Here is an 11,382-nt window from a genome sequence, read left to right on the forward strand (position 1 = left end):
TGGGGATTAGGTTTCAACATTTGAATTTGGCTGAGGGGAGGGGGAAACATATTCAGCCTGTAGCAGAAACATATCGAAAGCCAATTTCAAGGATCACTTGTTATGTAGTCCATTTGTAACTCATAGTCAAAAGAGTTGAATTTATTAGTTTCAATTTTCCAGACTGATTTCTGCTGTAAATGATTTTCCAAAATTTCCAAAAGTTGCTTGTTTCTTAGTAGTGGACTTGGCGATATTTCTATTCTTTATTTCCATATCTGTCTCTAAGATGTTTTTTCATTCACCATCTTTCCATTTTTTTTACATTTCAAAAATTGTGGTAAAAATATATAACATAAAATTTACCATTTTAACCATTTTCAGGTGAATAATTCATCAGTATTAATTGCACCAAGCTTTAAACTTTTGCCCAGAAATAACTTCTTTGTGGTTTTAACATAGGGTCTCTTTTTATATACAGATATTTTCTCTGCCTCTGTCATAGTTCACAAATACGATAAACCACATTCTTGCTATAGGAATATTTTAGGCAGGGGTGCACCTTTGTGTTCTTCCATAGGATCCTATTACTTACAGTATATATTAGGTTCATTTTCTTAAAGTATAATGCTCTTAAAATTCTGTATCCCGTAGCATCATTTTTTTACTTCATTTAAATAAAACATCTCAGTGAGTACTAAGCTTGCTTATTATAGGCAGTTAGTTGAGTTTTAATTGGTGCTAATGAGTTTTAGCTTGACAGTCTGATCTCTTTACTTTCAGGCTAAATAGTCCTTTCACCTGATTTAGAAATAGCCATCTTACACACGCATGCTTCTTGGTTACAGCTGAATAAAAAGTGTGATTGGCTCAGTTTCAATCCATCACCATTATTAGAAAAATAACCTCTGAACTACAAAGACTGTTTCTTACTCTGTTTTGTCAAACTTTGCCAAAACACCTCTTTGGACCTCATTTATTTGTTTAGTAAATATTTATTGAGCACTTACTATGTGCCTGACGCTCTTCTAGGTGCTGGCAAAACAGACCGAAATCTCTGCCCCTGTGGAGGTTATTTTTCAGTGTTGGAACATAGACAATAGAAAATAAGAAAAATGTATAGTATGTTAGATGATGATCAATACTCTTGAGAAAAATTAAGTACGGAGGGAGGATAGTGAGTACGGATTGGTAGTTGGGAGGTTGCAGTTTTAAATTTGGTGATCCGAATAGGCCTCCATGACAGGATGACAACTGAGTTAAAGACCTGGAGATAAGGAAGTGAGCCACTTGGGTATCTATCAGAAGAGCATTCCAAAGAGACAACAGCAAAGGCAAAAGCCCTGAAGGGGGAGTTAGAATCCTCATTCGTTGCTGATGGTAATGCAAAATGGTTCAGCCACTGTGAAAAACAGTTCAGTGGTTGCTCAAAAAGTTAAACAGAATTACCACATGACCCAGCAGTTCCACTCCAAGGTATGTATCCAAAAGCCTCGAAAGCAGGGACTCAGATACCTGTACATGCATGTTCATAGCACTATTCACAATAGCCAAAAGAGGGAAACAGGCTAAATGTCATAAACAGATGAAGGGATAAATAAATTGTAGTATATTCATAAAATGGACTATTATCTAGGCATGAAAAGGAATGAAGTAATGATACATGCTACAATGTGGATGGACCTCAAAAACACGATGCTAAGTGAAAAAAAATCACAGGTCACATTGTATAATTAGACATATGGAATATACAGAATAGGCAAATCTATAGAGACAGAAAGAAAGCAGATTGGTGTTTGCCAGGGGGAATGGGGAGCGACTGCTTAATAGGTAGAGTTTTCTTTTCAGGGTGACGACAGTGTTGAGGAACTAGACAAGATGGTTGCACAACATTGTGAATGTACTAAATGCAACTGAATTGTTCACTTTAGAATGGTTAATTCTATGGCATGTGAATCTTCTACAAAAGAAACCTTAGCAAACTAGGAATATGAAGGAAACCTCCTTAACCTAACCTAAACCTAATAAAAATCTACAGCTAGCATAATGAGAGGAAGAAAAAGAAGGGCCCTGAAGTAGGATCATGCCTGGCTCAAGGAATAGCAACAAGACTGATGGGTCTGCAGTAGAGTTGGGGAGAAGGGGGGACAGTAGGAGATGGAGCCTGAGAGGTAATGTGGACCATGTAGTATAGAGCCTTACAGGCAATTGTGAAGATTTGGCTTTTATTCTGGGAGAGGAGGCCATTAGTGGATTTTGAACAAAGGAGTGTTGTGGTTTTTATTTTTTAATTTTTATTTTTTATTGAAGTGTAGTTGATTTACAGTGTTTCAGGTGTACAGCAAAGTGATTCAGTTATACATACATATATACTTATTTTCTAAGTTATTACAAGATATTGAATATAGTTCCCTGTGCTATACAGTAAATCCTTGTTGTTTGTCTATTTTATATATAGTAGTGTGTATCTGTTAATCTCAAATTCCAAATTCACTCCTCCCCCCTTTCCCTTTTGGTAGCCAGAAGTTTGTTTTCTATGTCTGTGAGTCTGTTTCTGTTTTGTTTTTTAATTTAATTTAATTTAATTTTTTAAATTTTTATTTTATTTTTGGCTGTGTTGGGTTTTCGTTCGGTCTTCGTGCTTCGTGCAGGCTTTTTCTAGTTGCGGCGAGCAGGGGCTACTCTTCATTGCGGCGTGCGGACTTCTCATTGCAGTGGCTTCTCTTGTTGCGGAGCGTGGGCTCTAGGCACACGGGCTTCAGTAGTTGTGGCACACGGGCTCTAGAGCGCAGGCTCAGTAGTTGTGATGCACGGGGCTTAGTTGCTCCGCGGCATGTGGGATCTTCTCGGACCAGGGCTCGAACCCGTGTCCCCTGCATTGGCAGGCGGATTCTTAACCACTGCACCACCAGGGCTGTCCTATTTGTGTTTTGTAAATAAGTTCATTTGTATCATTTTTTTAGATTCCACATATAAGTGATATAGTATGATATTTGTCTTTCTCTGACTTACTTCCGTTAGTATGATAATCTCTAGGTCCATCCATGTTGCTTCAGATGGCATTATTTCATTCTTTTTTTATGGCTGAGTAGTATCCCACTGTGTGTGTGTGTGTGTGTGTTTGTGTGTGTGTGTGTGTGTGTGTGTATCCCACATCTTCTTTATCCATTCATCTGTCAGTAAACATTTAGGTTGCTTCCATGTCTTGGCTATTGTAAATAGTGCTGCAGTGAACATTGGGGTGCATGTATCTTTTTGAGTTAGAGTTTTCTCCAGATATATGCCCAGGGGTGGGATTGCTGGATTGTATGGTAACTCTATTTTTAGTTTTTTAAGGAATCTCCATACTGGCTGCACCAATTTACATTCGCACCAACAGTGTAGGAGGGTTCCCTTTTCTCCACACCCTCTCCAGATGAATACAGGAGTGTTTTATACCTCAGTGAAAAACAAAAATTCTTAAGTACAGTGAACAGGATCACTCTAGCTGCTGACTTGAGAATAAGACGCAGGGGACCAAGGGCAGAATCAGGGAGATCAGCTCGAAGCTATTGTAATAATCCAGGTGGAAGATAACAGGGGTTTGGAGTAGGATGGTAAGAGTGTACGTTTATAAGTGGTTCAACTGGGGCTATATCGTGAAAGTCAAGCCAACAGAATTTGTTGGATGTGAGGTGTGAGAGAAAAAGTGTTGTAGGGGACACCACAGTCATTAGCCTAAGCACCTGGGAAGATAATGTTGATATTAACTGAGGTGGAGAAGACTAAAAGAGGAGTAGATTTGGGAGGGAAGATGAGGACTTTGATTTGGGACATGCTTGAATTTGAGATGCCTATTAGATATCCAAGTGGGGATGTCATGGACATTCTCATGTGTGAGCTTGGAGTTTAGGGGAGAGGTCCAGGCTGTCAACATTTCATTTTTTTTTTAAGTCACAAGATGGTATGAGATCTCCGAGGGAAAGAGTAGAGGTAGAGAACGTACAAGGTCCACAGATAAAGCCCTGGGGCATTCCAACAATAAGCGGTTAGAGAGATGAGAAGGAATCAGCAGAGGAGACTGAGGCGTGGCTAGTGATGTGAGAAGAACACCAGGGAAGTGGCAGTATCCTTGACCTCAGATGCCCTATTTGTAAAATGTGGGTACTAACTTGTTCTGGAGTTCTTGGATTTTATTATTGTATTTTTGTTATACCTAAACATCACTTATAATTTGTTCTTAGAAGAAAGTGAATTCAGAATGTCACATCCACTCTCCCCAATAGCAGAAACAGAGTTTTTATACATTGAGAGAATGAAATACCCCAATTATTCCTAGTCATGGTTAACTCTCTACATGTACTCTTGTAAAAGTAATACTCGTCCATTTCTGCAAAAGAAGGGATCTCGGTCTAGAGTTGTCCATAATTTGTAAATGATCTGCATAATAAAAGTGCCATGGTCAAATAAATTTAGGAAATGCTGGGTTACAGTTAAATAGATTCTTTATTGTGGGATTTTTCATGCTACATGTGGTTTATGGTTCTCTAAGAAAAAAATTAGCAAACATTTATTTGACTCTGGAATTTCACCCCCAATACTTAATAACTTCTAAACATTAATCTCCATAAGATACAGTATGGAGAATGCTGACCTAGAATAATCATTAGATTTTCTGAACTGGGAAATAAAAAATAGTTGGGTGAGAGTGTTGACTGAGATGAACTTCTAGATATTTCATTCACGTTCATGAATCATTTGTAAGATGGAGTATGAAACTGGAGGCTAGCAATATCCGTTTTCATAGTTTTGGAAATTATATCAGGAGAAACTTGTGTGCTCATGATTGTGGTCGTAAAGTATAAGAAATACATAACTGGAAGAGACTAGTAATTTGTGTTGGAGTATATGGTCACTTTACATTGTTTCAAACTCAGGAGACTTCAGACTCCTATTGAAATTATGTCTAACTTCTCTCTGTAACTCATGCTTATCAAATCTACACATTTGCCTACTTTTCTTGAAACTATTACTATTTTCAGCCCATTTTTATCTATTAAGGAGTTTCTTACTCTGTAAAGTTTACTTCCTACTTAAACAGCTTCAAGAGATTTTCCTTGATACTAAGATTATGAGCTTCAATCCCAAACTGCATAGTAAAGCCTCCCTGTACCTTAAAGGGGCAGTTCGGTGGGGTGGCTAAGAGCCCAGGGCCTGCAGCAGACTACCTAGGTTGGAGTTCCTGTCCCGCCAGCAACTAGATATTTTACTCTGGGCTCTGTGCTTCAGTTTCCTCATTTGTAAAATGCAAATAACAGCACCTACTCATAGGGTTGAGGGAATTAAACGAGTTAATACATGTATATAGCACTTAGAACAGTGACTGGCACCCAGGAGTGTAAGTCATCTTTGTTACTATTATTGTTAGTCTATTACTAAACTTCCTGATTTTATTTCTACCTTCATTTTATTCAGATAGAATGACCCTAATCTCCCCATTTTTCTTTTTTTTTTCTTTTAACATCTTTATTGGAGTATAATTGCTTTACAATGTTGTGTTAGTTTCTGCTGTACAACAAAGTGAATCAGCTATACGTATACGTATATCCCCATATCTCTTCCCTCTTGCATCTCCCTCCCACCCTCCCTATCCCACCCCTCTAGGTGCTTACAAAGCACCAAACTGATCTCTCTGTGCTAGGCGGCTGCTTCCCACTAGCTATCTATTTTACATTTGGTAGTGTATATATGTCCATGCTACTCTCTCACTTCCTCCCAGCTTACCCTTCCCCCTCCCCACGTCCTAAAGTCCATTCTCTACGTCTGCGTCTTTATTCCTGTCCTGCCCCTAGGTTCATCAGAACCATTTTTTTTTAAGATTCCATATATATGTGTTAGCATACGGTATTTGTTTTGCTCTTTCTGACTTACTTCACTCTGTAATGACAGACTGTAGGTCCATCCACCTCACTACAAATATCTCAATTTCGTTTCCTTTTATGGCTGAGTCATACTCCATTGTATATAGGTGCCACATCTTCTTTATCCACTCATCCGATGATGGACACTTAGGTTGTTTCCATCTCCTGGCTATTGTAAATAGAGCTGCAATGAACATTTTGGTACATGACTCTTTTTTGAATTATGGTTTTCTCAGGGTATATGCCCAGTAGTGGGATTGCTGGGTCATATTGTAATTCTGTTTTTAGTTTTTCAAGGAACCTCCATACTGTTCTCCATAGTGGCTGTATCAATTTACATTCCCACCAACCTCCTCCCTATTTTTCATTCCCACCTTCCAATACCACTTTCACAATCATTTCTGTTAACTTTCTTTTCCTAACCCAGTATGTCTGTCTTGAGAATCATGGCTGAAGCACAGAGTACTAAAGGTAGGCATACCATTAGCTTTTGGTGTCTCAAGCTCACCAGACTTCTATTTTTAGGGAACATGTATGAACGCTCCTAGGTTCATTTGAGTCATAACTGTCTTTGATAAATAGTATTAGGGTATTTCTCCTAAATTACACTGCCTTGTACTTGATCACACCATGGTTCACCTCATACTCATATTCACACACCTCGATTCTCTGATTTTGAGATCCTTCCATAGCCTCACTCCTGTCACTTTGGTATTCCTCACTCCTGTCACTTTGGTATTCGACCACGTGGAAAATCTTGTTGTCATCAAGCAACTTGGAGAGGCTACTGTGCCCCTCTTCTACTGTTTTTAATCCTTCATACTGAAAAATATCTATTTATCGATACCACTGGGATATATGGTGGTATGAAGGGAATTCAGGCTTGAAATAAGACAGTCCTAAGTTTAAATCCTGGGTTTGAACCTAGCCAGCTGTGTAGCCTTGGGTGAATTACCTAAACTTGTCACGCCTCAGGTTCCTCATCAGTGAAAAGTGTATGTGTGTGTGTGTGTATATATATATATATGTGTGTGTGTATATATATATATATATATATATATATATATATATATAAATAACTTGGCACTGGCCTGACAAAAAGTAAGCCCTCGATAAATGCCATTGCTTACCCTAGTACTACTAACATTAGCGCCATTCCTGCTGCTGCTCCTGCCGTGATTGCTTTCACTGCTGTTACTACTATTGCTACCGCTGGAAGGAGACCCTGGGAACTACACATCAGTGGAATCTTCTCATTGACAGCTTTAGAGGCAATCCGTCAGCACTGTGGTTATCCGTAACTTTGGCTTGTAGTTCAGATGTCCTGCCGTACATTCCTCCAGACTGCAGGGTGGATGACATCTTATCACAATGCTTCAATTACATGTGGTATAATTGTCTAATGTCGGAAATGAGGGTAGTTCTGGCTTTTCCTGTCAAGACAATGAAAAGACACCGCCTTGTTAAAAATGAGTACAGAATCCAATTTGCTTTGGGGGAAAACATTCCTTTTGTGCTGAGAGAATCCCATCTTTACAGGAATTTTTTAAATGATTATTACCAGGAATTCATTTCCAGGAATCTCAGCTTCTTATCTAATACCAGTAATTTTATGAAAAAGTATAATTGTAAATACCAGCAGTAAAGTGGCCTTTCCTTTAGTAGGACTTTGAAATGATTCAAAAGTACCTGCTTTTCTCAGAAGTTAGGGATATTTTCATTCAACCTGGGAATTGCTCCATCTGTTTGCCCCTTATCTCCTTTCCTGTCCTCCATTTTCTCCAGTATATCTACCTGAATAGATTAATTATAACATAGAACAGAAGGAACGTTTGAAGTTGTACACGTTTCTCTTTCTTGATAAAATGTTGAGAACAGAATGGGGTATTTCTATCTAGCAAATCTTCAGAGCCTCAAAGCATAAGAATCCTTGGGTAAATCAGTAAATATCTCAAGCTTAGAAAATTAGGCTATTTAACCAGTTGTCTATTTACTGATTGACTCGAATGTCCTAAAGACCACAATTTGAAGTGATTTTAAAAGTTGATTAAGGGACTTTCCTGGTGGCACAGTGGTTAAGAAGCCGCCTGCCAGCGCAGGAGACACGGGTTCGAGCTGTGGTCCGGGAAGATCCCACATGCCACAGAGCAACTAAGCACGTGCACCACAGCTACTGAGCCTGCGCTCTAGAGCCCGTGAGCCACAACTGCTGAGCCCGGGGGCCATAACTAGTGAAGCCTGCGCGCCTAGAGCCTATGCTCCACAAGAGAAGCCACCGCAGTGAGAAGCCCACACACTGTAAGGAAGAGTAACCCCCGCTCACCACAACTAGAGAAAGCCCATGTGCAGCAACGAAGACCCAACGCAGCCAAACATTAATTAATTAATTATTTTAAAAACTTGATTTAGTTATCTCAGTAACTTTCAAGTGGCTTTGTGGTCAAATTACCTCAGTTCTGAATAATTTAAGAGAAGAATTTATTCAATACTGCTTTATTTTTAAAACTGAATGATCTGGAAAAACCTGAATAGTCTTCCATTTTTGTTTCTTCCTAATGCCCTTTATATTAGGGGAATTGAATAAAGTATAATATACAAATGTTTACCTGTACACTACATTTCACATGCTATCTTATTTAAATCTTCAAAAAACCCTGTAAAGTTGATTTTCAATCCCATTTTACAGAGGAACAAACAGGTTACTTATTCTGAAAATAAAATGGTATCAGGAAGTACTGACTCGGAAGCACCATCCTCCCTGCCCCAGCTTTGGTCAAATCTGAGCATTTTCTCTAGTGGAAGATCTGCACAATTTCAAAACAGACTTCTGATCTGCAGACAAGGAAGCAACCCTTATCCAAAGGCCTAAAACGTCATTATCTTCATAGCTGGCTTAAAATGCGTACGGCCATCGAGAAAAGCTAGCGCACAATCACACTATTCTTGGTGTTGTCCATATGAATGGAGAACTGGAAAGGTTCATGAAAGTCATTTCTTCCCATCTCTCAAGTGGTGCAAGAAGCTCTTCTAAAGCATCTCTTTTTTAAAGTTCCAACTGTTAGAGCCAGCCCATTCCTAGCCTTTCCATCCCCCTGCCCTGCCCTCTCTTCCTAGGAGGACAGTTCAATCCTCAGGTACCTACTCAGCCCCTACTCCCAGGTTCTGGACCTACCCCTGGGCTAAGAGGGATTTCACCAGATCAAGCCCTGGCATCTAGGATCAACTCCCAACTAATCTACTACTTAGTCCTGAATGCAGCAGGAGTAGAGCCATTAGTCTCAGGCCCAGGAGCACAGCTTCCTTCCAGGCTTGAAAGAAATAGAGGTAAGAGGGCTTCCCTGGTGGCGCAGTGGTTGAGAGTCCGCCTGCCGATGCAGGGGACACGGGTTCGCGCCCCAGTCCGGGACGATCCCACATGCCGCGGAGCGGCTGGGCCCGCAAGCCATGGCCGCTAGGCCTGCGCGTCCGGAGCCTGTGCTCCGCAACAGGAAAGGCCACATCAGTGAGAGGCCCGCGTACCGCAAAAAAAAAAAAAAAAAAAAGAAATAGAGATAAGAGAAGTTAGCGTTGTGGTTCTGGCTCTGCAGTTAGACAGACCTGGGTTAGCCCCTGCTCTGACCCTGGGCAACAGTGTGAGTCTGGGCAAGTTGCTTTGATCATTCTGTGCCTCAGAGTTTACTGTGAAGATCAAGCATGATAGTCCATGTTAAGCACATAACCGAGTACTTAGCAGTGCAGAGTACACAATAAAGATTAGCTGCCATTAATAATTGTCATTATTTGAGTTGGAGGTATAGAGATTGAAAATTAGGCTAGATCTGATATCATCCTTGCCATGGAATGATCCCCCTGAAAGGATAGGCAGGACCACTATACCTGTGTACTTCCCCTTTATCTGAAGCATCGAGGTTTCCACCTGGAATTGGTGAGTAAGGATCAGATAAGCCAGGTTTCCTATCCGTGCTTTTACCTGACGCTTCCTCCAATACTTTAAGATTAAACGCGATAAAGCAGAAACTAACACACCATTGTAAAGCAATTATACTCCAATAAAGATGTTAAAAAAAAAAAAAAGGTTAAACACGGCCGGTCACAATACTTACTTTATTACTGGAGAAGAGACTAAGGACCAACCACAGAGTCAGCTCAGGTCATGAAGTCCATTTCTGTCTACTTCAACTGTGTCATGGTTTAGGGGTCTCGCCCTGTGACCCCAGGGGTCTCTCTTAAGGCTCCCAGGGTTACTTCCCTTGGATAGATTCAAAATCTATCTTCCTGGACAGGTGAGGTGCTTCTCAATGTCTACCCTCCCTCTCTGCTGCTAGGCTCATAGTTCTCACCAGGGGTCACAGATTTCCCTTAGGAGAGTTAAGCCCCAGTGATTTAGTGAAGGTAGCTTACTTATAAAAGTAACCATTAACATGAGATCCACCCTCTTAACAAATTTTAAGTGTTCTTGATACAAAAACGTGGAGCACAAAGAAACTTTTGGAGGTGATGGATATGTTTATTACCTTGACCGTGATGATGATTTCACGGGGTGTGTGCATATGTCCAAACTCATCAAATTGTATAAAGTCAATATGTTGTTTTTATATATCAATTACACTTCAATATTTTTTTAAAATTATTTATTTGGCTGCGTTGGGCCTTCGTTGCTGCACGCAGCCTCTCTCTAGTTGCGGCGAGCAGGCTTCGTTGCAGTGTGTGGGCTTCTCATTGCGGTGGCTTCTCTTGTTGCAGAGCACGGGCTCTAGGCGCATGGGCTTCAGTAGTTGTGGCTCGCGGGCTCTAGAGCGCAGGCTCAGTAGTTGTTGCGCACAGGCTTAGTTGCTCCGCGGTATGTGGGATCTTCCCAGACCAGGGCTCGAACCCGTGTCCCCTGCACTGGCAGGCGGATTCTTAACCACTGTGCCACCAGGGAAGTCCACCTCAATATTTTTTTAATTAGTAACCTTTCTAGTTCTCAGTGTCTTAAGTGCCCAAACTGGGACCAGGATTAGCTCCTTCTGTATGGGCTTCCTTGCCAGGACATGGTCAGCACCCATTAGAAAAACTACCGGTATACATATACATATATCCCCATATCTCTTCCCTCTTGCGTCTCCCTCCGTCCCACCCTCCATATCTCCTCCCCCCCCAGGCGGTCACAAAGCACTGAGCTGATCTCCCTGTGCTATGCAGCTGCTTCCCTGACTCACTTTGTTATAAAGCAGAAACTAACACACCATTGTAAAGCAATTATACTCCAATAAAGATGTTTAAAAAAAGAAAAAAGAAACTACCGGTAAACACTTTCCCACCTTCACTAATTTTACCAGCAGAGGGCGCACAACAGACATGCAATTTCTATTGAATTATCAACCTTGCGCCCAGAGTGGTCCTCATAGTGCAGAGCTGTTTATGCTCCGAATTAGTTCTTCATTGGCCTCTCATGGTTAAGAGGCTCTTGCCTACTAGTTTCAGACGCCCAGCCCAAGGACGTTTGGTATGACTGGAACAG

The sequence above is a fragment of the Delphinapterus leucas genome, chromosome X (assembly GCF_059928025.1).
Source record: "Delphinapterus leucas isolate spDelLeu-1000000601 "Yukka" chromosome X, BTC_Dleu_Yukka2, whole genome shotgun sequence".
Lineage (NCBI taxonomy): Eukaryota > Metazoa > Chordata > Mammalia > Artiodactyla > Monodontidae > Delphinapterus > Delphinapterus leucas.